General features: G+C 36.4%; 1 protein-coding gene and 1 non-coding gene across 2 annotated transcripts in view; one reads left to right on the top strand and one right to left on the bottom strand.

Moving 5' to 3' along the window:
- Gpc6 (glypican 6) overlaps positions 1 to 26825 on the top strand; it is a 1056528-nt gene that overhangs the window by 16154 nt on the left and 1013549 nt on the right. The window lies entirely within an intron of this gene.
- Positions 10599 to 10705, bottom strand: LOC114095627 (U6 spliceosomal RNA). The gene has a single exon (XR_003583293.1). It is a non-coding gene; the product is annotated as a U6 spliceosomal RNA (small nuclear RNA).

The following is a 26825-nucleotide window of genomic DNA, read 5'->3' on the forward strand; positions in this document are numbered from 1 at the left end:
GGACCTCAATTGATTCTACATTTTGGTGAATATTGTTGCAAAAACATGTAAACACAGGTACTTTGATACACTAATTTCATTTGATACACCCTTTGATACACTAATTTCATTTCCTTTATGTTCAGAATTGGAATAGCTGCATTGTTTGGTAATTCTATTTTTAATTCTTTTGAGGAACTTCTATACTGTTTTTATAATAATCTCCATTCCCACTAGCAGTGTAAAAGTTCCCTTTTCTCCAAATAATTTCCAGCATTTTTTTTTTTACAAATAGTCATTCTGACTGGGGTTTGATGATATCTCATTCTTTGCAGTTTTGATTTGCATTTCCCTGATGAAGTCAAACATCTTTTTCATTTACATGTTGGCTCTTTTAATTTGTTTAAACCAGTGGTTTTCAAAGTGGAGTGTGAGTCAGAATCACTCAGAAGATTTGCTCAAACATGGGCTGCTGGGCCCACCCTGCTTCTGGTTCTGTGGGTATGAGAAGGTGCTCCAAGACTTGTGTTTCTAATAAATTCTCAGGGGATGCTGGTGCCGCCAGCCCCTGGATCACTCTTTGATAACTACTGTCTTAACATTTAAACCTTTTCCTATCATCAGTTCACTCTGTTCTCTAGTGGCTTGAGAATAAATTTTAAGCATCTTGGTTTAACTTTCAAGAACTCAGATTGTCTTTCTAACTTCATGCCAAGCACTCTTCTAGAACAGTGTCCATCTGATAAAAACTTCTTCACTAAATTCATTTTTCTTCTGTACTCATATCGTTTGTTCATACTCAGTACAATACTGAACTGCCTTCCCTACTTTTCTCTTCCAAGTAAATTTCAACCCAGCTAAAATTCACCTTCAATTATCCTCAAAACCCTCTTCAGATTCATTTGCCCAAGGCCACCTAATTCCAGTTTCTTCCACTGCCAAGCTTGGGTAGTGTTTTAGTCAGCTTTTTTTTTTTGTTCCCAAAGACCTGATAAGAATAATTAAAGGAGGAAAAGTTTATTTGGAGCTCAAGGTTTCAGAGGTTTGGTCTATGGTTGGCTGACGCCATAGCTCTGAGCCTGAGATGTAGGAAACATCATGGCCAGAGGGCATGGTAGAGGGAAAGCAGCCCAGAACAGGGCCGTGAGGAAGCAGGGAGAGAGGGAGGGTGGGGGGAGAAGAGAAAGAAAGTAAAAGAACACACTTTACTGACTTCACTTACCAGGGACAAATGTAAACCCCAAAGGGAGGCCATCAGTGACCTACTTCATCCATCCTGCCTACAGTTACAGCCCAGTGAATCCATTTCAGTGGATTAATCCACTGATTAGGTTAATGCTCTCATAACCCAATCATTTTACCTCTGAACACTCCAGCGTTGTCTCACACATGAGCTTCTGTGGGACCTGTAATATCTAAACCATAACAGGTAGTGTCTGTCTTATCTTTTGTAAATGAATCAAGTTATATTTTCACTTTTCTTGCATCCTTTGAAATGAGGTGCTTGGTTTTGGCTTCCTGGATTTGCCTCTGAGATATCTGAGGATACACTTAACACAGACTTGTTTTCCTGAAGCAGAATGCCTGAGCATAGTAGGTTTTCAATAAATAATTAACTACTCCTTGATTGCAATTATAAAAAAGACTTTTTTTTTTTTTTTTTTTTTTTTGCCTGGCAGGCCTTTCAGACAACTTTGAGTAAGGTCAAAATTAAATGGTGTAATGTAAAAACACCCTTATATTTCCTTTGAAAGATTGCTACTGATAAGCTCTATTAGCTGAGGCCGGTGGAAATCAATTTGAAGAAGTCTCGACCAGCAGAGTTTATTGTGTGGAACATGCATTTTGTTGCTTTTATTTTATACTAAAGCATAACATTTCTCCCACGGAAGCATTGCCATACATAGGTATATGTCTATCAAAATGTTTTTTAAAAAATGTGGCATATTTTAGCTATCACTGACAGCCATTTTCAAATACCTGAAAAGATTAGAGAAGTTAAATGTAAAGAGTACTCTAAATGGCACTGACATTTCCTGGGAGATAAAGAAGTTGATAGAGAGGAAAGTTAGTTTAAAAAGTCAGGCCTAGGGATAAAGCAATCAAGTTGTACTGCCTTTGGAATGATCTATTTACGGTGGAGGCTTTGAATAATAAATTGTGCTTCTGGCATGGACATAGGAACCACTTATAATTTTGTGAATTCCATTTTTAGCCGTTACCTACTTAGGGCCTCCTCCATATGTCAGCACAGGTTAGTAACAATTTATTTTTAATTGCTTGGCTAAAAGAGCAGCACTCAGTTTCCTTGCCCTAGAGGTCCACATGGCGTAGTGAAGACGGACATACAGATGAGCCACTTCCCTGTGATGTGGGAGTGCAGGGATGAAGACGTAGGTTGCCAGGGGACAGGTAAAGGTGACCCATTGGAGGGAGAGGCTGGAGGGGGGTCAAGGTTGAGTTAAGGGGTTCTGAAGTCCTTTTTCCCCTCTTTTGTGGAATAATTTATTTCTTATATGGTATTAACAGGTCTCGCAGATGAGTGGGTGGACTCTACTTACATTGTAAATGTGGAGGTTAAATTCCCCTGTCACATAGATCATGCCCTATAGGAACTCCTTCAGAAATGGACGGCTCTGTTATTCTGCACAGCTGGCCTTTGATCTTTGGGTGAGTAGCTAGAACATGCTTTATCCTTAGGAAGTTGTGTCAGAATACCAAAGAAGGTGTTTAATCCCAAGTTATCTTAGTTCCCATATGTCTAATAAAATTTCTAGAGAGAGATTAGAAAAATAACTACTTACCATATATGATTATCCCTACTAAAGATGTGGTTTTAAATGACACTTAATCCTACCACTTCCTATACAAACATTCCTTTAGCAAAAATTAGAACGCCGTGTATTTTTAAAAATTCACAGACGTAACTATCCTCTGAAAGTGTGTAAGCTTGCCTAAAGAAGTAAATATTTTGATAATCCAAGATGACACTAATAATGTGGCTATTTTTGTCAAAGGAAACTAGAAGGAACAATTTATGTTGGGACTCTCAGTTACTAAATTTCTTATGTTGATGATGCAGTGCATAGTCCCACTTGGAGAAAAGGTGAAACAAGTTGGCTTTTTTTTAGTGCTCTCCATATTCTGCCTTGGTGCAATTTTTAGTTCTTCTGTATGTTTTCTGTGATGTTTGAAATGGAGCATTTAATCTCTTGTGCTGTTACAGTTTGCATAGGACATTTAAGCAAGTCCTAAAATTATAAATAATATAAAGAGTGGACACCCAGATGATAGCAAACAGAAAAATTCTTCCTTTCAATAAAAGTCTCCATTCCCTTGCGGACAGCAGTATGTTCTCTTCTTAAAAGCAGCAGCTGCAAACTCCAAACAATCGGACAAACCAAAAAACCACTCAAGAAGGCACACACACTAATCTAAGTTGTAAAATATTTTTGATAGCCCAGCAGAGACTTAGCCTGACAGGAGCACGCCTCTGTTTATGGAGCTGGTGAAGAGCCAGAATGCTTCCAGTCTTCTGTTCTTTGAGGAGGCTGTGCCTGGCCAGATCAGTGCTCCTGTCCTGCAGGGTTAAACTGAAGCATGACTCAGATATATTAAGAAACAAACATTTGTCTTTTCAGAAGGCAACAATCGAAGCAATAAGTGAATCCCAGAAATAGTTTTAATGGAAATTAGCCCAGATTTTTTTTTTAAGTTGACGTGTACAGGTAGTCTTTCTTTCTGAACACAGTGTTAATTTTTTTTTGGGGGGGGGGTTATTTCTGTGTGGGATTCAGGTTCTGCATGTGTGTATGTCTTTGTGAGGCAGATGGCTCCATGCTTGTGGCATATCTCCTAACAGAACAGTTGTAACCTTGAAGGTGCTGTTTGTTTTCTAATTGGTTTGCTGACCTCTGAATGAAAAGCACAGTTGGTCAAAAACATTGAACGTATACTCTTGGGAGTCCATTTCTTAGACAGTGGACTTATTTCCTAACTTGGAAAATCTAAGCCTGTACACAAAGTATATGATTCTCCAGTTTGGAGAGGACTGTTGTTTGTGTGTGGGTCCACCACTCACCACAGTAAATAATAACTTCATCAAAATTGTGTTAAGCTCTAATAATGTGAAGACTGATTGCTGAAACATTTGTTTCAGTCATGATAGACTTATTAATTACATTTTTTAATCTCTAAACAAAGTTTCTCTGTTTCATTTGGGAAAATGAGACAGAGACTAACAGCACTGCGATTAAAAGGTGCTTTCCCATGGACAGTACATCATCATTTCTTTTTGTAGGATGTGTTTAGTAGGGATAATTCCTCTCTCCTCTAACCTGTCATATTTTAATAGAACATTTTTGAGCAGAAATCACTTTTTAACTTGTCATTATAACTATAAAATATAACTATCTAGTATATTTGAAGAGTTGCCCATTAATCTATAAACTCCTATAAGAAGTATCATGTTTGATTTGTCCAGGCCGTAGTGCTAGGCACAGATAAAGCATTTGGTGTCCATGCACATGGGCCAAACAGTATCATAACCTGGTCTTCCATTTGAATTCTAGAAAGCCATCCTCAGGTACATGTCGACCAACTCACACATCTTCTCTGTCATAAACAGCATTCTGAATGCTACTGGGCATTTGCTAACATCCATGCATGGTGTTTCTACTTTAATTTCAGCAGACTTTTTTTTAGCACATGAGCTTTCGGTCCCCAAAGAGCTTACACTGTAGGTGGGACAGTGTACAGTGTGATGTGAGGTATTTTCAGTTGAGACTGATATTGAGATATTTCTCTTCATATACATTAGTAATATAGGTGATAAAATTTATATTTAAGTCTAGCTAAACATTTTACATTATTGTCCCTATCCTAATTTTTAGAGAGAGAGATCACCCTTGTATTTTACCTGTAACTTTGCCTCTAAAAAAAAAGTCATTACCTTTATGATAAGTAGAATGGTCTATTCCATTGATCTTTTTGAAAAGATGGACTGTCTTTTCTCTTGCTATAATGAAAGTATCAAATGATTGACCTTTCCATATAGTTGAAGTTTGCCCTTTAATGAGATGAAACAGAATTGAGATAAACCATGGATATTGCAGTGAGATTGCTAAAAATGGGCTTCATGTTCAAACAGTATTTTTTTAAAAAATTATAATGAAATAGCACATTTATTGAGCTCTCTCTAAGTTTCACATACTGTTTTAAACTCTTGTAGTATCTTGCATAATCCCTACAACATCTTTTCATCCTTGGTATAATTGTTCACATTGTGAACAATATATGGTGAACTTGTTCATGGATATAGGTAGGTCAGTAAATGAGCAGATTCCAAAAGCCCAAGTATTACACTATCATCTAGGTGAAGCGTATACTTTTTCTATTGCAGGTGAGGAAATTTAACCTTTTCAAGAAAGAAGATAATTTTTTCACATTATTGGCCTATGTACCATTAGTTGCAATTCTTTCCAAATATTAAGTAGCATTTAATCTTAGTTACTAGAAAAAGTAAAAAGTGGCACAAAATGATTCTAGTGCTGAGACAGCTCTAGAGTATAGGAGCAAGTGACAATTTATTATTAGTATCAACTTTTGAGATACTTTGTGGTTACTTGGGGTGCTGGCATCTGAATATCCTGGCTAGGTTTGAGAAATCATTATCTTTTTGAGTGTTGATGGAGGCAGAGCTCACCTCCAGTTACAGGAATGAAAATGGCAGATGCTGGGCTTCCCAAGCACCCTTTTCATCCAGGATGTCGGTCCATGACCTATAATCTATCTCTCCTGCTTTTCATTGGCTGTTGGAAACTCAAAGAAGCAGGAAGAGTGAAGAATTCATTCTGGATATAGCAGTGGCTTAGCAGCACTAATGGAGTGACCTGTGGTGAGTTTCAGGAAGTGTTCAACAGTGCCCCCTATGGGTGGCATTTGGCTGTGCTCATGGCTGATGGTTCTTCTGTACCTACTTGTCTTCTAAGCCTACTTCTTCATGCCTGAGTTCCTACCAGTGAGTTTTTTTCTGCTTCAACATTGGTTGGTCTTTGTTGCACACCAGTAGGCATCCAATGGAGGGTGGGAGGCAAAACATTTTAGAGTTCATTTTAGTTAAAATTAGCTCCAGGTCACTCCTGAAGGTGGAAAGCAATGGTATGTATCTGGCTAATGCAAATGAGTACAGACTTGATGGAGAAATGCATTTTAGTGGTAAGTTATTGTTCACTGTGGCTATTACTTTAGAAACTCATTCCATTTTCTCCTAAATTTCTTTCAGTTGTGATTTCTCATTCTGTGTTTCTCTACTTAAGAGCTAACATACACCTGATACTGTGCTGAGTTCCATTACATAGGCTTCTATTGAGCCTGGCTTCCAGAACAGGTCTAGGCACTGGAGGGACTGATTAATGGATTTCTAGAGGGGGTTAAGTCTTAGGAGCTGAACTGTTTAAGGGTAGGAGACAGGCGGAAAGTTAAAGGGGGAATATAATTAAGGCTTTGTGTATCATTGGATGCTTCTTAGGAATTGGCATCAATTTTTTTCCTTTCTTATCTTTGGTCTTACCAAGTGAGCTGTCTTTCAGACACTTGGGAATCTAAGGACTCTATAAGGTGTGTACAATACACATGCTAATTGTGTTCCCATTGTATGATTCTTTGGTAAAATCGTCAATTTTGATATATTATTTGGTGGCATTAATAGATTGGTGTTACTTCAACACAGTTGTTAGATGTCACTGCTTATGTCTTTTCAGATATAAACTGTCTTTTCAGTGTAAACTCAAAAGAGAATAAGAAATTAAAACTGACTTTTGAAGTTCTGAATGTATTTACTTTGATATAGATGAGTTTTAGGCATTGTACAAACATCAATGGAATGGAAGATTTTTATAATATGAAGTTGCTGTTAAATGAAGAATAAATAAGAAAGAAAATTGCAAATGTTTGTAGTGATGTTTACTGTGCTCTTCTTCCAGGTTACTCATTTTAAGAAATTTTTTTAAAAAGCAATATAATTAATTATTGATGGATTCAGCAATGGTACCTTCATTTTAGTAAATTCTAACTTGTAAGAGTCTTTGTTGAGGAGATTCAATATATACATCAATAAATCAGTTAATTTGAGTATTAGCTAGTGGATCAATGTTTTTGTTTATAATTCAGCCATCATTTTAAAAGAATTTTAGTAAGACCATTTACTTTGCTAGGCTTTGTTAATAAAAATCAGTCAGTTGACATGTCAGCCAAATCTACCCCTAAAACTTGTAAAATATGGAAAAGTACCTTAGTGTTAGAATATAGAAGATGAAATTTTAAGAATATCAAAGTAAATACCTTTTGTTAATAGGCACTCTTGGGACTTGTTACCCAAAATAAAACCTCTTAGATGAATATTATTATAATAATTGAGATTGTTAGTAAAGAACTATCCATTTCCTTAATTTATAATGTTATTGGTCAGTACCTAGAGCATTGTTATATTTAAATCATATTATAGGATAATTTGCTAAAGCATTATTGTACTTGAGGAAAATCAAAAACAAGATTTAAATTTTCTTTTTTTTTATTGTAGATTTGGCTAACATCTGGATTTTGAGTCCTTCTGCTTGTTTATTATGGTGCTGATGGGGGGAAGTTATGAAAACCAGTGTTGGATTACCCAATAAGTACACCAGGAATGCACATAGGACACCAAGAAATAGGGGCATCAGAAGTATTTTGGGAAAAATAATATTATAAGCAATGTAGTAGTCATTAAGTTAACAATTAGAATTTGATTGTATTTCCTTTCATTTTATTTGTTGTTCAGGTGCCAAAATGAAACTGTTGTTTGGGTTAAGTTTTAATTATGCATAGTCAAGGTGGGTGGGGGGATGCACCATTATCTTTTTCATACTTACAGTCAGACACCTTTTCCAAATTCCTTTGAAATACAAAGAAAATTCCTTCACTAACAGATAATTTTTTCCAGAACCAAAGGCAAGGCTCTTATTGCTACACCCGCAAGAACCAAGATGTATTACTGTCTTCAGATTCCCTTTTGAAGACTGAAGACTGTATTGATTAGTGAGTGCTTTGTTCCCTCTGGGAAGCCAGTTCCATCAGGTGTGGGCAGTTAGGAAGAAGGCAACTTATAGAGCCTGGCTCAGGAAGCATGAGAAGGGATTGCAAAACCAGAGTGATTGCAAAATGGTCCTCATTGATGTTTTCAATACAGTTATTCCAAATTCAGAGAATTGTCTTTTTTTTAGGCTTTCTCAGGGTTCCCACTTTCTAAGAATACTTCTTCTTCTTTTTTCTTTTTGGTACTGGGAATTGACCCCAGAGGCACTTAACCACTGAGCCACATGCCCAGCCCCTTTTCACTTTTTATTTTGAAACAGTCTCACTAAGTTGCTTAGGTCCTTGCTAAATTGCTGAGGCTGGCCTTGAACTTGTGATCTTCCTGCCTCAACCTCCTGGAATTATAGGTATGCACCACCACTCCTAGCTCCTCTAAGAATATTTTTAGCAATTAGTTTCTGAGAGTTGTATGATCATACGCTATGGTTTGAAAATGAGTTCAGCTTTCTTTGCTAGTACTTTTTTTCCATATTAGTTTATTTGAAACAGCTGGGTCTAGATGCAGCACGATTATTGCTTTTCAACATTCTAACGTGTATATGTGTATATTGCCAATTCTAGATAAATCAATTTTGTAATTTCTTTGCATGGGGAAAGTAATAAAAGAAACTCCATATTCCTAGGGAAACTGGGTGTAAGTACACCACACCAAAGTTTCCTGAGAAGCAGGGCTGCTGCTTGAAGATTTTCAGTTTCTCCAGGGATAGGCTTATGTAGTTTCATTTGTTTCAGATGTACTTTGCCCAGGGTTGGACAAATAGATAAGCCTCTTAACTGGTGGATTTAACTGATTATCTGTTCACTTTTGAGGTGTTAACCTGGGGTTTAGTGAAAAATATTGAGGATAGGCAAATGTTGATCAAGAAAAGCAGATTAATAAAGATGAAGTAACTTTGGTGTTTCTGACATTGTTCACATTTTTTTTCTCTTTGTATACACACACACACACACGCGCATATATATATATATATATATATATATATATATATATATATATATATCGTATTTTTTTTTACATTAAGTTAGTAATGAGAGTGCCCATGCTATGTAAATTCTGATTTTATAAGACTGTAACATTGCTGGGTATACAGGAAATAACCCCTACAACCCTCAGCTTCTCACATTTTTGGGCAAATGCATGGCCCCTTGCAATCTCTCACAACTTTTTCTTGGCTCATAGAGTTTTTCTCAAGGCAAAAATAACATTTACCTTTCTCAGGTGCAAACTTTAGGGGACAACAGTGACCATTACTTTGGGGACAGTGCCTTCAGAGGTCTCTTGAGAGAAAAGGAGGGAGGATTCCAGTCAGAGAACAAGTGGGAGAGATTCATTTTCAAAGTGGGTGAAAATGTAGATCCTTTTGTGCCAGGTGACTCTGAAGTCTTTTTGTGAAAAAAAATGTAATGAGAGTCTAAGGAACATTGAACCTGGAACATTTGACAAGTCATGACAAGAGCTTCTAGAAGTTTTTACTTCTTAGAACTTACTTATGAACTGATAATGAAAATGATAAAAAAGCGTTGACCTCTTCAGAGACAAACATTTTTACAGGCAATTGTATTACTACCATTGATAGGTTCTGTTTACAGAAATATTTATATTTCGGGTATTAAACCACATGGTTCCATACTCTATGCATTTTTATGCTACTATTTTCCACTTAATACATCTTGAGGTTTATTTCATTTCAGTATATAAAGACTTGCCTCTACCCTGACGGTTGAATTTTATGCCTCTGTCCCTATTTACCAGTGGTCTGTCTGTTCCAGGACAACGTAGATGTGATTGCAAACAGCTCTATAGCAAATGTCCTTTCATGAACACATTTTCACAAAAGTGGGAGTTTATTGCTAACATAATTTCCTGAAAGTGGAATTGCTAGAAAAAAAGTGATAGGCATTCAACATTTCAATGAATATCACCATGTTTCTATGTTATGCTGTTATTTTCCCAATAGCAGCAGACAAGCACTTAGAGGCGCCATGTTGGACAATACTGGAGGGTGCTGGTCACATGTCGGTACGTATGGGTGGAGTTGTGCTGTGCCTGCACTCTCTGCCTCGCTCTTTTAGATGTCAGCTCATTGCTTTTCTGTTATGTGGACCTTTTGCCATTTTGCTTAGGGCTTGGGCTTTCCAGTTTACATAGATGATGGATGGATGGAGCGTTAGGGATTCTTCCAGTCAACTTCTCTCCTTAGAATTTTGCACCATTAGAGAAGAAGGCTGGGATGAATAAAAGCAGACTTATTAAACAGGTGAGATTAATGGTGTACTGAGAACTAAGTGCTTTCTCTCTGCATTTGGAATATGTGAGTCTACCCAAGTAAGCACTGTCTTCATTCACCAATAGGCATTCTTATCGTGAGGATGATAAGAAGATAAGATTATGAAATTTCTAAGAGGTCTGCTATCTGAGTTCTCAAATCTGGCCTGCTTTTTTTGTTTTTCCCCAGACACCAAACATATGGCCATAACTAATTGTATGGTAAATGCTGATGCATTTAAAAACCACTGATGTCATCCTTGCGCAGGGGCCATGCTAATCTTCTCTGTATCGTTCCAATTTTAGTATATGTGCTGCCGAAGTGAGCACTCTTGTATATTGCTGGTGGGACTGCAAATTGGTGCGGCCAATGTGGAAAGCAGTATGGAGATTTCTGGGAAAGCTGGGAATGGAACCACCATTTGACCCAGCTATTGCCCTTCTCGGACTATTCCCTGAAGACCTTAAAAGAGCGAACTACAGGGATACTGCCACATCGATGTTCATAGCAGCACAATTCACAATAGCTAGACTGTGGAACCAACCCAGATGCCCTTCAATAGATGAATGGATAAAAAAAATGTGGCATTTATACACAATGGAGTATTACTCTGCACTAACAAATGACAAAATCATGGAATTTGCAGGGAAATGGATGGCATTAGAGCAGATTATGCTAAGTGAAGCTAGCCAATCCCTAAAAAACAAATGCCAAATGTCTTCTTTGATATAATGAGAGCAACTAAGAACAGAGCAGGGAGGAAGAGCAGGAGGAAAAGATTAACATTAAACAGAGACATGAGGTGGGAGGGAAAGGGAGAGAAAAGGGAAATTGCATGGAAATGGAAGGAGACCCTCATTGTTACACAAAATTACATATAAGAGGTTGTGAGGGGAATGGGAAAAAAATCAAGGAGAGAAATGAAGTACAGTAGAGGGGGTAGAGAGAGAAGATGGGAGGGGAGGGGAGGGGGGATAGTAGAGGATAGGAAAGGTAGCAGAATACAACAGTTACTAATATGGCATTATGTAAAAATGTGGATGTGTAACCGATGTGATTCTGCAATCTGTATTTGGGGTAAAAATGGGAGTTCATAACCAACTTGAATCTAATGTATGAAATATGATATGTCAAGAGCTTTGTAATGTTTTGAACAACCAATAAAAAAATAAAAACCATTAGTGTTACTCTATAAGGCACCTCAGAGGCAATTAAGTAAGATATGTGGTTAGAAATATAGGTGACATGAAGTGAAATTCTGACCATTAGAAAGAACCACCATAAACTTTGAAGAAATCAATTTGCTTACTAACTATATTTAAGTTTTCCTTTTATGCCTGCTGTCACATTTGTGTGTGTATATACATATTTTTGGTGTGTGTATATGTATATTTCTGTTTCAGATATTGATGCAGTATTGTGTTAGAGCCAACATTTATTGATTCATAAAGACTCATTGTTAAATTATCAGAAGTTTTACAAAATAGTTGACCTCACATTTTTAGCTCAAAATCAGCCAAGGTAGGAGTATTTATACTATAGAAATTGGCAAGCACTAAAAAATCAAAGCCTTATTTCCTGGAAAGTTGATTATTACATACTTACCAGTCTACTATTACACATGCATGTGTTTAATCCATACTCTAAAATGTAGAAATGATAATAACTATTAAAGTTATCTGTTGATATTTATATTCTCTGATTTCCAATAAGCAAAAAAAGGTGGGAATTCTGTTTTTACCAAGCACTGTTAGCACTTTATAAATTAATTTTATTTTTCACAAGTATAAATGATGTGCTTATATGTCATAGTAGTTAATTCTTAATTTGTGTATAATTCTGGTTGTTTGTGAATATTTTCATGCCAACGTAATCTTTTGCAAATAACACATTATAGACACCCTCATAACATACCAATATTCACAGCAGCAACTCATGATCCCAGCAACCAAAAGGTCACCAAATATTTGACAACAGAAATGACAAAAACTGGCATAGGGCTGCTACGAAATTAAAGAAACCTACCTTTACAGAAAAAGGGACGTTTAGAATTCATATGACCCAGTAGCCTCATTTATAGGAAGGAAGATGGGAATTAATGCTTTTTGTATTCATATGGGTCGGTATCTGAATTGCCCGGGTCCAGCATAGCTTGTAGTTTAGATGCTTTGGATCTGAATATAGAAGCTGAGGGGTTTAGTTCATGTAAATTGGGTAACATAGAGAGGTCGTTTTGTTAAGTTTTCCCCTCAGTGTTGAAATAAAGAAGAATGACTATTATCCAGTTAAATACAGGTAATGTTAATAACTTGATCAGAATTTAAGGAGATTAAATGTCAGAGTTGGGGCTGTGCTGGTAAATACCATTTCTGGAAGGCAGAAGTAATGGAGAATTATATATAGCCTCATGGCTTCTGCCATTCTATAAGTAGTAAAATGTGATTTATTATTCTATACTCTGTCATGTATTACTCAAGAGACTCAAAGAAATGATGGCTTAGAATTCCTGCATGAAAATGAACTGAGATACTTGTGCATTCTGGAAGTGAAGAGATTATAAACAGACTGTGACACCTATTTTAGTTTATGACTTACTGATCTATAAAGAAAATAACTTGTAAAATTCAAATTAAGCTGAAGTAATGATAGTTCACTAATAATGGAAGCCAGCTGTGCTGGTCTCTTTTAATAGGGATATTGCAGCATTGAAATATGAAGGTTTACATGGTGGATCTTTGAGAATATGTAGAACACTTATTTCTTAGGATACTGATGCATTCAAAGTTGTTATAACCTATTTTATTCAAGTTTTAAAAACAAAAATTTTTAGGAATGTGATTTTTCTCTTAAATGGAAAGTTCAAATGTGACCAATATGGACTTTTCTAAGAAGACACAAGACCCAACAATTTAGGACATTGCAGCCACTTTGACCTCTTGAATAGCTTATTTATACATTTCAACAGATGTTTTTAGCAAGGTAATATTTTAATATATCTTTTTTTCCATGAAGAAATTCCTGTCGTGTTTTCTCTTTTATCATTTCATTCTGATTATTTAAAAAACCTTTTCATATGTTTGAAGATTTGTATGAAGTTACACCTGCTCTTTCATTCTCTAGGCAAAACAAGTCTAATTCTTGGTCCCTCCACTTTGATCTCTTATTCTAAATGATCTAATGTAAATTAAGGCACTTTGTGAATTGTAAAGGACTACACAAATGTTTGATATGATTTTCAAGTACTATTTTTTTAATACCTAATTTCAGGCATTTAAGATTGAAATGCTTTGTGTGGTCTTTGGAACTTGGAAAAAAGTCAAATATCATTAAATCATGATGCGTTGTTTTCTCTTTTAACACCAGATTAACATTTTACTAGGTTTTATACCTAATTTTTATCAGCTTATAGTGCTAATGGGTTTTATGTTTATTTAGGAATAGATTTTTTATACAATAGATGAAAAAACAAGAACGAATGTGTTTAGATTAGCAGACATGTAGCTCTTGGGGGCCATTGTGTTGTATAAAAGTATATCTTGTTGAGTAAGTTTTTTGTTATTTGATAGGACTGACTGAATACTGTTTTTACTTTCTTCACTCATTTTTGTAACCTTAGTAACTAGCCTCTTAATTTAGATTTTATCCATTTCAACCTAAAAATAAATGATATATATTGCATAGTTTTCTCAGAGCTCATTTTTAGCATTGTGTATATCATTCAAGATCTTTTAAAGTGGGTTATGTGCATTTCTATAGAGATAAAGAATTAAAAGATGCTTATTTGAGAAATAAATTTATACTTTGCTGAACATACACTAAGTAACCTTTGGATAGTTGATATGCAGTGTCAATGCCATTTACTTAAGATGGTTTTGCCTGGAGAAGAGATTTCTCTGAAGAAGGGTCCCAGGAAATCCCAGAGAGAAGGGGGAACTTAACTTAGGATCAGCAGGTCTCTTGGCATTTATGGCAGAAAAAATTTCAGCACATGCCAGTCAAAGGCATGGACAGAGGTTTATTTAGGAAAGTAGATACACATTCAAGGAAGTATGGGGCAACCTCAAGATAGAGATGCCTTTGGTGTAAAGCAAGGAATCCATGTTCAAGGCAGAATGTGAGCCATCTTTAGAGGGAGAGAAAGCATCCTGTTTGTATAGGGTGTTAATCTTTATAGAACAGTTGCTTTGGACTGGGCTAGAGAGGTGGAGTTATACAATTTGGTGCTGGTTTTTCCTGCACTGTGGGTTGACCTCATGTTACTTTTGCAGAAAAGGACATGGGTCAGGGGCGTGGGACAAGGGCATGTCCCTCAGGAGTCACGCCTGTTCATGGTTGCTTTCTGTGTTTCAGTGGTTCGTGGGCACTTCCTTTAAAATTAAGTACCTCTTTCTTGATTTACAAATTTCTATCTTATGCTCAGATGTTGGCAGGTGCGTTGTTCTGTATTAAAAACTCTGCTCAGTTCATGTGGACAGTCTACAAAATAGAGGTACAGAGACAAGACTTGGATAATCTCCATTTAGAATATCAAAATTTGAATATTAGGTTCCTCAGTCAGTGAGAAAATCTATACGGTGTCATGTACTACTTTTCATCTCAGAGTATAGCAATGAACTTGTAAGTAGGGTTTTGCCTGCAGGGAGGTGTAGTGGAATGAACAGGGTGGATACAACTATCCTGGCTCCATAAAGACCAATTCTAAGTGAATTTTTTTTTTTTTTTTTTTTTTTTAAAGAGTAGTGTAAGCTTGTGAGCCATCTCTAGATGTCAGGTAAGCATTTTGCTTATGTTTGTGTCAATTCCATTTGCTGCAGCCAAGTTAGTCTTATTGGGAAAGACAGAGATATGAAGTTCTTTGATAAGATTGACTAATTGAGGCCAGGGAGGTCTGGTCCAAATATTGTGACATCTTCCATGGCCTTTACAAAGAAGACACAATTGCTTAATGTGGCCCCCAGAACTGTACTCATCTGGCATTCCACACTCCTGACTACAAGTCAGTTTCCTGGCTCTTGGAAGGCTCCATCCTGGATCTACCCAGGCTCTCTTCTCTGCCTCCCTCTCCTTGAGCAATCCACCTCATGTGTATCCTTCCAATTTCAGCTCAAGCCCCATTTCCTCTGGGATGCCTGCCTGGAGTGCTTTGGCAAGGTCAGAGTCTCTTTTCTTCTCATTTCAATGTCTCTTGGAAACACATTAGTAAAAGTTGCCCTAATTTGGAATAAACATGATAACTATTATTAAATTTACAAAACATAAACAATAAATTAACGTTTTATCATGGACATAGAAGTGGGTTAAAGAGAGGTTTGGAAATACAGATTTTACCCTAGAGAGACCTTGCTTCATTGTTAGCAATATTGTTACCTGAGTGATTGTGTACTTGATGAATAATTAGAGGCATGTTATAAGTTTGGAAATAGTCCCAGGCAAAATCAACTTATTCAGGGTTATATCAGTGAGAAACAATAAAATTAAATTCAGATGTATTGAGATGGACATATAAGGCCTATAATTTTTGAAGTGAGTAGCCACATGACATTTATCTAGTATTCTATCAGTTGAAACTTTGGGTATTGATTTTGATTTTTACATTTATCAGTGTAATGGATATTGATTGTCATAAAGATGTCCTATTGGCATTTTACCGTCCTAGGGTGACTTCTAAATACAGAAATAAATTAAGGCTTGTGTAATTTCATTATCAAGTATTTCTCATTGTAATTCTCCCTGTCTTCCTACCCCATTCCTTTCTTTTTCTCTTTCTTCTTTATATCAGTTGAATAACTTGTTAGTATCTAAATATAACCCCACTGTATAGAGATATGTGTCGTAGTTGACATCAGCAGTCTGAGTTAATGCTAAAAGTCCTCACAGCCACCTACAAACTCATCTCTCTTCTCCTCAATTAAACAAGGTGGGCTTCCCATCAGAGCTTTTCCTGAGGGTTGCATAGACGCGTGTACACACATGTACACACACTCATGTGTTTCTTCATAGACATGTAGATAGCACATCAGAAGTCTGATCGTGTGTGTGTGTGTGTGACTGTAAAGCAGTGTGCTTCTTTGAACACCACTGAGCAATCAATTAAATAATTATTTTAGTTCTCTATACCTGGAACATTTTTCTCGTCTTCTCTCTGTAAGTCGGTTTTCAAATCCCAAATGCTTTCAAGTCTACTTAACAGTTTTCCCTGAAGCCTTTTCAGAATCCCTTTTTTAAAACCCCATTCTGCCTCCACCAGTGTCTCATATATGTTACATATTTTTTTTCATTGCTTCCTTACATTTGTCTTAAAATTATTTTTGTTTATTTCTCTCAAGAGGAAGTAAGCCCCCTGGAGGACATGCCCCCTAGTGTCTTATATAAATTTTGGGGTTTTACAGAATCAGCAGTAATGATCCTCTTCTCCTTTGCTTCCCCAGTTTGGCAGTAAGTGAGGAACAGAAGAGAGAAGACAGATACATTGAGACTAAGTGACAAATGGAGATTAAAGCTGATTGTAATAGACTTGCACCCATAGTTAGTAGCACATCTGGACAATCAGAGGTCTCTCTCATTTTTTCTCTGGGCCAAAAACAGAACAGAAAGCAAATGTGTTCAAGGGACAGGGAGAGCTTGCATTGTGAGCTGGGTTCCTTCTCCCTCATTCCTACTTCTGATAGTTCCTCTTCTCCAGGTAGAAGTGCTCCAGGGGCAAGACTGGGCCAGGATGTTTTTTCTATCAGAAATATCTCCCCAGGAAACTTTAGGACTGGGAAGAAAGTTCCACCCAATTGTACACTGTGATCTCTCTGCCTTATGTTCTGTTTCACTCAATTTTTAGCTAAATTAAGTCCCTTAAAATTGATTTAGTTATCAAATCTTCTGTTTCTCTCTCTGTCCTATTCACCTTGCCCCAAAGCAGTGAAGGTATTGTCTGAAGATACCTGAATAATAACTTTTTCTTTCTGAAACAATTAGGGTCTAAGATAGACGTATCCAGAAATCCTTGACTATAAGAATTATAGTCCAGGGCTGGGGATGTGGCTCAAGCGGTAGCGTGCTCGCATGGTGTGCGTGTGGCCCGGGTTTGATCCTCAGCACCACATACAAACAAAGATGTTGTGTCCGCCAATAACTAAAATAAAATAAAAAAAAAGAATTATAGTCCACATAATTCCTAAGACAGCTGATAAAATGGAGAAGTGATGTGAATCCAGTATGACTTCTGAGTGCATGTGAGCTTCCACACAAGGCTCTGAAAGCAAAATTTAAGACTGGAAATGGACCAGTGTGAGTAACTGATACAACCTTAGACTTCTTGAGGACCATCAAGTGAGTGACTTCAATGTCAGTTTTTTCTCGAGCCTGAGCACATCTGTGAATCTTAGATACATAGGTTAATATTATATGAGATAACATATAATTTTGGAAAAGAATATGAATGGAATATCTAAGCCTTTTGAATATTGAGAGTGATATTATAAAATGAAATTCTTAAAATGGGAAGTAGCAATACTTGATAGACAAAGACTAATTTTCTTTTAATACATTGTTAAAATTTGATAACTGCTTTTCAGATTTTAAGAGCCAAGATTTGCTGAATGTCCTTGAAGACCAGAATTAATTCCTTACAAAAAATATGACTAATAAAGCATATGACCTTACATCTCAAACTTTATAAAATCTGGAGTCAAGTTTGTTTTGTGCCATGCTGATGAGATTATAGTCACTTATTGAATTATAAGATATAGTGAACAGTTTTTATTGGCAATGCAGAAAAATAGTCTATAGTTTTATACTTGATATTCATTATGATATTATCATATGAATGATAAAAGGATAAATTGGGTCATGTAAATGAGGCCACTGTAGGGCATCTTATTTTCAAATTCAGAAGTGTGACAAGTTTGACATAATAATTATAGTTCAACTGTTATTTTAATGACTTAGCTTTGGGAACATGGAAGTCATCTCTAGATGGTACATTTACCAAGTGAATAAGTTAAACAAAATTAAAACTGGCTAGGGATTTAAACATGCTATATGAATTTATTGTGCTTTCTTCATTGTCTTTTAAAAAGTCCAACAGTAACTTCATTTGTAAAATAATTTACAGAACAATAAATGCAAATGATTTTGAGCAGTAAAATTTTTAGGGGAAATTGAAGAATGAAGCAATTCATTGTCTTTGTATATCTATCTTAGAAAATGTTGGAATGATGTGATTAGAATGGAGTTGTATTTATCAGTTTTGCAAAACATGGTTTGTTGAAATACAACAATCCAGGTTGTGAAGATTCTTAAATAATTCATGTAACTTATCAGAGTGGAGCTCCAACAATTTGTTCTAGTCTTATTTGGATATAATGTCTGTGAATGATTCAGTAAATGAGGTTATAAATATTCATCTATTTTATCACTGGCAGCAGCTGAGAATCTCTGAATAGGCAGTGGACTGCAGATTCCAGCTCCTGCATGCCCAGGCTTACCCATTGACTTTTCCAACTTTGTTTTCATGTTAGGTATCAGCAGTTCAGGGACATTTACATTAACTGGCTGCAGAAACAGAATTATACTTCTTTGTGTTAGATTTTGGAAAAGCTGTTACCTGTTTATCCAGAAAGTAGCAGCTGTTAGGCTAGGTTCTCATAAAACATAGGCCAAAGGAAGGTGGGTAGCACCTGAGAAAGAGAGCCAGTTTCTTTGTCGACTTCTCAACAAAAACTATGACCTGACATACATTTTTTAAAGTCAAATATGAATAAAGCATATCCTAGAAAGCCCAATTTTCTCCTAAGATCTAGGAAAAACCTTTTAGTTCTCTGAAAACTAGGAATAAATTTTCTAAATTATCTTCACAAAACTAAAGTTTGAATCATATCTGGGTGAACAGAATTCACTTGACAAGGGAGATTTTTAAAAGTTGAATACGTAGCCCTTTAGTAATTTTTCTGATAGAACAATCAATTCACAAAATTCTTAGCCACCATGCTGATTGAACTAATTTGCCTAAAAGTTAGAATGCTTTACATGTCATAAATTTCCTGTTTTTTGTGGAAATTTTCTTTTCACAATATTCCCCTTTAAGATCAACAGTTTGATTTCATCATTGTTCAAGGGAAATGAATAGGGTCACCATCACACAGTTTATGCATAAGTATCTTAAAAGTTTAAAAGGGAGTTGTAAAAGGTGTGCACCTAGACATTCATTGCTTTATTCAACCACACAAACTCTTTGGGACATTGTATTATGGCTTCCCTATGGTGAACAGTGCCACATAAACGATGAGTATAATAATGTCACTGGGGGAATGTAGTGATATGAATGACATTATAGGAATGATTTCTTTTTCCCTCAAGTGTCCTTTCAGTATCAGCATAAACATAATTTTTTCATTATCAATATATTGAATTTTGTGCCATAATGGATGGATTTCAAAGGAGGACGTGATTCTTTGCTACATAGGGATTTCATTTAGTATTTACAGTATTAATATTTTTATTCAATTATTCAATGGTATACGTTAAATGCTTACTATCTGTCAGGAATTTTGCTAAGCATCTAAAATAAAATATTATATACAAAGCCCCAAACAAAACATAGAACCTAATTTCAGATAGTTCTCCTTGGTTTATTGACAATTTTCTCCTTAGGAGAGATCTATGATTTTCTACTTTAGACCTATTTTAATGCACAAAATGTCTCCTTAACAAACAAAAAGAAAAGCTACTGTTTTCACATTTTCCAATAAACACTCATGGAAATGAATATTACTAATGCAGCTGATTCTGATTTTAATGTAATAGTTTCGTACACTTTTAGATGGCAATGTCATATCACAAATTAGGGTCTCAACTACCACCGTATAACTGACTAAGAAAAACAAGTGTTGAACAGGGAATTAGTAAGAATTTGGATTTAAACATTGGAAAGAATCACAAGATCCCATAGTCACATATTTTGATTGTATTTTCAAGCCTACTGAATTTAAGCACTTAATCAGACAAAATATTGGGGAATGTTACACATTCAGCTTCCAAGCTGAAAGCCCGCTTCTGATTATAGATCAACCTGTCTGCCAACTCTGACATGTTGCAAACAGATGCTGTGATACATTCAAACTCTTTTCATCTTATTGGGGCAAGACTGTTTTAAAGGTCTTAATGGTTATTTTTCTAAAAATGGTTCATTTAAGATCATAATTGGGTACATGAGATTGTTTCTTCTGTCGTCGACCCTCATACATGCACATGTGCAACATGTCCAAAAAAATGCTTTTGTTTTAGACATGGCACAATTTTATGAAGCAAGGAAATGAGGAGAAGAAAGCTTCACTCTTTAGAGTACTGTGCTTTCCTAGATGAGGGGCCCTCAAACATTATGATATACCTGGAGCATAGGATTTAGTCAGTGTATCGGTCTGCTGTGGCTGCCATAAGAAAATACCACAGTCTGGGTGCAGTAAGCAACAGGAACGTATTTTCTCTAGATTTGGGAGATCGAAGTGTAAAGTGTAGGGTTTGGTGTCCTCTGAATCCTCTCTCTGTGGCTTAAAGATGGCTGCCTTCTTACTGTATCTTTACATGCTCTTTTTCTTGTGCGTACATGCTTGATATCTCTTATGTTATGGTTTGGATGTGAGGTGTCCCCCAAAAGCTCAGATATGAGACAATGCAAGAAGGTTCAGAGGAGAAATGATTGGGTTGTAAGAGTCTTAACCCAATCAGTGAATTTATTCCCTGATAGGGATTAACTGAGTGGTAACTTAAGTGGTAGGGGTGTGGCTGGAGGAGGTGGGAATTGGGGACATGGCTTTGGGTATATATTTGTATCTGGCAAGTGGAGACCTCTGTCTGTTTCCTGATCATCATATGAACTGCTTCCTTCTTCAACACTCTTCTGCCATGATGTTCTGCCTGACCTCGAGCCCCGAGGAATGGAGCCAGCTGTCCATGGACTGAGACCTCTGAAACCCTGAGCCCTCAAATAAACTTTTCCTCCCCTAAAGTTGTTCTGGTCAGATCTTTTAGTCACAGCAGTGAAAAAGCTGACGAAGACACACTACATGTCTAAATTTCCTCTCTGATAAACAAATCAGACTACATCAGGGCCTGCCCCTCCTGCTGTGGTCTCATTACCTCAGGCAGCTCTTTCGAAGGCCTCTCTCTACATGAAGTCACCTTCTCAGGTGCTGGGGGGTTCAGGCTTTCACATGTGAACTGGGAAGGCGATGCAGTTTATGCCATAATGGGAACAATTTCAAGTATTCCAATTTACTTACAGTGATGGGTATGAAAACATTTACCTTCACTAAGGGAGACCTATGGGAGGTTCTTGAGCCCCAGGTGAGACAAGATTAAAAGGTGAGTCCTCAAGGTTCTTGGTGTCCACACTGATCTCTGGACTGAAGTATTCTTGTGTTGGGGTTTTGAAAAAAATCAAATGAAGTCACTAGTATCCTTTGAAACTTTGTTGTAGGAGATCCTATTAGATCCTCTTGTTACTTAAGGGCATGTAACTTTAGAAATGGCTGCAGTTTTGGTCTGTCTCCAGCATATGGTCTCACTTCAGGACCTTAAATTTATATATAGATAGATAGATAGAGAGAGAGAGAGAGAGAGAGAGAGAGAAAATGAATGAATATGTGTATGGATATGAATGAATATGAATGTAAGGAGAGGGTATGTGGGGGGCTCACAAGGGGGAATTTCCCTGGAATGGATGAAGTGCAGTCCTGGCTATAGAAATGCCTGGATTTAGTGGCTCCTCTATGAAGAGTAACTTAGGATGGCCAGCTCATGGCACTTGGGGCATTGGGTTATCCATAGAGTCATTATAGGCTGGCTTGCTTTGGGGCTGCCAGCTTTCATCCTTTCCTATAGGAATACCTGGGCTGTGTGGGACCAGAGGCCTCGTGGAAACCTCACTATCTGGGCAGGAACTTTAACATAAGTAGCAGCGATTGGTCCACACTGGGTTTTCCTGGGCAGGTGGTTCCTGCTCCTTTCCAGCTTACCTGTTTTCCCGTGAGCCTCTTAGGGGCTCCAAGAGATTTTCTACTTTGCCATTTAATCTGCGTCACACAAATAACATCCTTCATTTCAATAATATTTAAAGCAGGTTCTATTACAATTGATGCTCTTGGAATATTCTTGAACCAGGAGTGGAGTTATTCTGTTTCTGGAACGAGGAAGAAGAGAACCTTAGGGAGAAAAATTTTCTCAATATTCTCTCCATATTACACCTTATGTAGCTTTTTATCAACTCCTAGTACGTGTGTGTGTGTGTGTGTGTGTGTGTGTGTGTGTGTGTATTATTAGTTTAATTATGATGCTTTACAGGTTAGTCTCATATTTTCTTTTGTGGGTAAAGGAATTCACAAAAAATAACATGGGTGAAGAGAAAGTCTGGTTTTTAGTGCTGGTTTTGCAAGTAATTGGCTGGTGACCCTTACCCATCTTAATCCCCTTCCGTCTCAGCATCTCATCTACAAAATGAAGATAATATCTGCCAACTTAATTAGGAGTACTAAGGATCAAGTGAAATAATGTCAAAGAAAGTGCTTTATAAACTGCCAGGCACTGTACAAACAGAAGTGATGAATGCTGATAGAGAAATGTGAGATTATGTTTGGAAGCATTAAAAGCTTATAATAAATGTGCTCACTTCTTAAAAATCTTGTCTGATCAGGCTAAACCAAGGTGTCTTTATTATAACCCAATTCCTCAAATCTTGATCTGTGCTTGAACTTGAAATGTTCTTAGATTTCTAGGGCCTACCAAATAAGTTTTAGCTACACTGTGGAATTCTATGACAGACTATGGTCAAATTGTTCTGCATTCAGTTTGGTGACTATCTTCACTTTTTAATTTTTTAAGAGTAAATTGTTCAACTGGGTGTACTTTTATTTTTGTAAGTATCTTTTCAATGTATTGGATGCTCCCTATGGGGCAGGAATCTTATCTGCTTTGTCTTTGTTTCCCCAGTGATCAGTCTAGATTAGTTCAGTGCCTAAAACTCAATAGAAGCTTGCGGAATAAATGACAGGGGAGTTTTTCTTTTATTTAAATTAAGGGTTTTCATATTTGCTTTCCTAACATAAAATTAGAGTTCAATCCCTGGGTGCAATGCCCTTCACTTTTTAATAATATTCCTCATTTTGAAAATAAGTGTATATTATGTGTCAATGAATTAAATCTTCCCCCTCAATACTGTGATCCCTGGATAGTGCATATTGATATTGTAATAATGTTTGTTTTCAACAGTAATAATTTGCTTGTGAACTGTATATTTGTCTTATTGGCATTACAGTTTATCTTGCAAAACATTTACTTTAGAACCTTGTTTTAGATAACAAATGCTATAGAGGGAAACAGTACATAAATATATAATCAGCAAAAGTATCGCAGTGATTCTTTCATTGGAACAACCAAGGAGGGATTTTTTAAAAAAAATTTTTTTCTTATTTTTAATTATGCTTATAAATATATCACATTGAAATTGCCATTGTAACCATTTTTTAGTGTGTAGTTAAGTTGTTTTAAGTATATTATACTGTTGTGCAACACATCTCCAGGCCTGCACCCATTCCATAGTAGCTCCCCTTTCCTGTTTTATGTACCATTGTCAACCACCCTTCTCCTCTGTTGCTCTGATTTTGACTACCTAAGTATTTCATAAGTAAATATTTTTAAAAGACCCATATTTATAGCTTTGATTTTATTTATACCTATCAATGTCACAGGGGAAATCTGGATCATTGAATTGCTAAGTGGTATTTTCATTCATACTCATATACAGCAAAAAACAGCTGATTTTCTTCAGCTAGCATCATGAATTTTTGCATGGCTAAAGGTAAGCAGTAAAAGAACAAGAAAGCAAATAAAACATTTTATATAACTCGCAAAGCAGCAGGTACTTTCCAAATCAAAATAGATTTAGGTAAGGAAGAAGAAACAGATGTATTTTTTAAAGCTGCCTATTACAGACTGGCCTTAATTTGAAAACCCATTCTAACATAACTGCAGACACCATGTTTTCATTTTAGAAGATCAATGGTTCTCAAACTCCATCAAGCATCAGAATCACATATATGCCTTGACACATGTTGCTGGGCCTCACCTCCAGAGTTGCTCACTCAGTAGGGTTGGGAGGAGTATGAGGATTTCAATTTTCATGAACTTTCCATTTGATGTTGAAACTCTGGGACTTGGAGCCACAATTTGAGAACCATTAGTCTAGCCCAGCAACTCCCAAGATATCTCAAGCAGTAGGAATGGTTTGTCCAGATATGTCCACTGGAAATGCTGTGCCGTAGTTACCTTTTAAGGATTTCGCTGGACCATTTGTAATGACAAGTTTGTGCAGATCCTCCCCCCAAATAGCCCCATTTAATCTTGTTTCCAATACATCCTAAATTTACTCAATTGCATGGCCATCTTTTAAACTAATGTCTCTTACCCTCTTGTATAACTTGAGAAATGTTCTTTAGAATAAAGAGTGAGGAAAGTGTAAGGACTTTAGTGTCACAGTAGAGAATACAGGGTTTTAAATGGGTTGCTCATGTCCCTTAATTTTAAAAATCAGTATGATTTAACTATTTCCTAAAATAGGAGGAATATAAAGGATGTGTTCGCTAAAGTTCTCTAAATTCTTTTAAGATTGCAAATAAAGGAAATATTGCTTTACTTACTTAAATGCCAGTATTTGTTTTGAGACTTGTCACTGAAATTTTCTTAGTATCTTGAATGGATATTTTGGTTTTGAGTTGTAACCTGTGCCAATTTAGACACACAAAAGTTGGCAGAATATCTGAAGACAGTGGTAAGTGCCCACAGCTTGACGCAAGAATTTAGAGGTAATAATGATTTCTGAAACCTGGGTGAGTAGGTAGGGCTGTCTGTCAATAATGAACAACCTCAGTGCATAGGATATCTAAAGTTCACCTGAGGTGGGTTTTTGTTGTTGTTGCTTTCCACCTTGTGTGTGAGGCAAGGTTTCTTTCTGCCTGAGCTCATCATTCTCCCAGAGTCCTTCAGGTTCAAGTGGAGAAGGATCAGAACAAAGCTTTCTCTCTAGGAAATGTAAAGAAGGTCTATTGCTGATGCCAAGAATAGACACAGATCTATGTTAATTCCCTAAATAAACTTAAGCTTTGCAAACATTTCATTCTTTGTATGCATATGGTAATCTCTTCCTTTCTGTAGGTTTGCACTCACATTTTTTTTTTAATTTGGGGCCAAAAAAATGTGACTAGTCAACAGTGCTCTGAGATTTTCTAGAGAGATGCAAAGTAAACAAAGAACATTGATGCCTAACATCACACACTATTCATCTCTTCCCAGCTCTTTTTTTTCTAATTCTTCCATTGTACATGGGTGTATTGCTTTTGAATATGAGGTAAGTGTCTGTGAACATGGTAGACATAATATAAATATTTGTTGAAGTCTGGCGTTTTTCCCTTTGTGAATACTGACATGGAGTAGCCCCGTTTACTACCCCAAAACCAAGCAGGCCAGATAGGGGATGCCTGGCAAAGGAGGCTTTATGCCCATGCCCCTGCAAATTCCTCAAGACAGAAGTTATGCCTTCTTTTTTAATGTGGAAAGATCAAGAAAGGCCAAGGCCATACAACTGGTAAGTGGTGAGAACAGGATTTGAATCAGACTTTGGCTTTCACAGTGCATTACATCACATGACCTCTTACTGTGTGGAAGGTCAGAAGACTATCAAAGCCTAGAATGATGCTTATCTGGAGAAAAGATTAAAGTTTTAAAGCAGGATGAATCTTTTTTTTTTCCCATTCAAAAGAACCATTAAAATACATGAAGAATAAAGCAAAATAGCTAGCTATAATAACTCAGTGTTAAATGAATATCAATGTATTAATTTGTGAGGTTACTTTCTCAAGAGACACTTTTAAAATGAATGAAGCTCTGAGAAACAACTATTTTGAAACCACTGAGTTGGAAAGTTTTAATATTCAGTACGTAGGCAAAAAAAAAAATAAACACTTTATTACATTTATTCTGTGCTTATTTCTTGACACTAATGGCAATGTAGAAAGATGACATGTATAGTGCCTATTAGCCTCACATTTTAATACTTTTATATGTATACTAAAATACCAGCCTCAGTAAAACGGAATTAACAAGTAATCATGTTTATGGACTACAAACTTACTTTTTTGAATTGAACATTTACTAAGAACTTTTCATAGCCTGTGAATGTAAAAATCCAAGATATGTTATTTAATAGGATCAGTGTACCATGGAATGAACATTTGTACATTGTTTTTCATAGGGTAAACAGAATTTAGAGCTTTTTTTGGGGGGTAGATAGTCTGAGAAACAAAAATGCTTAATAGGACTAGGCCTGAAGGGATAAACCTAAGAACTTTCTGGTAAAGTTGTCTTCAGCATGAGGAGAGGATTCTTAACAAAGGAGAATCTATCAGAATT

This window comes from Marmota flaviventris, chromosome 4 (assembly GCF_047511675.1).
Source record: "Marmota flaviventris isolate mMarFla1 chromosome 4, mMarFla1.hap1, whole genome shotgun sequence".
Classification (NCBI taxonomy): domain Eukaryota; kingdom Metazoa; phylum Chordata; class Mammalia; order Rodentia; family Sciuridae; genus Marmota; species Marmota flaviventris.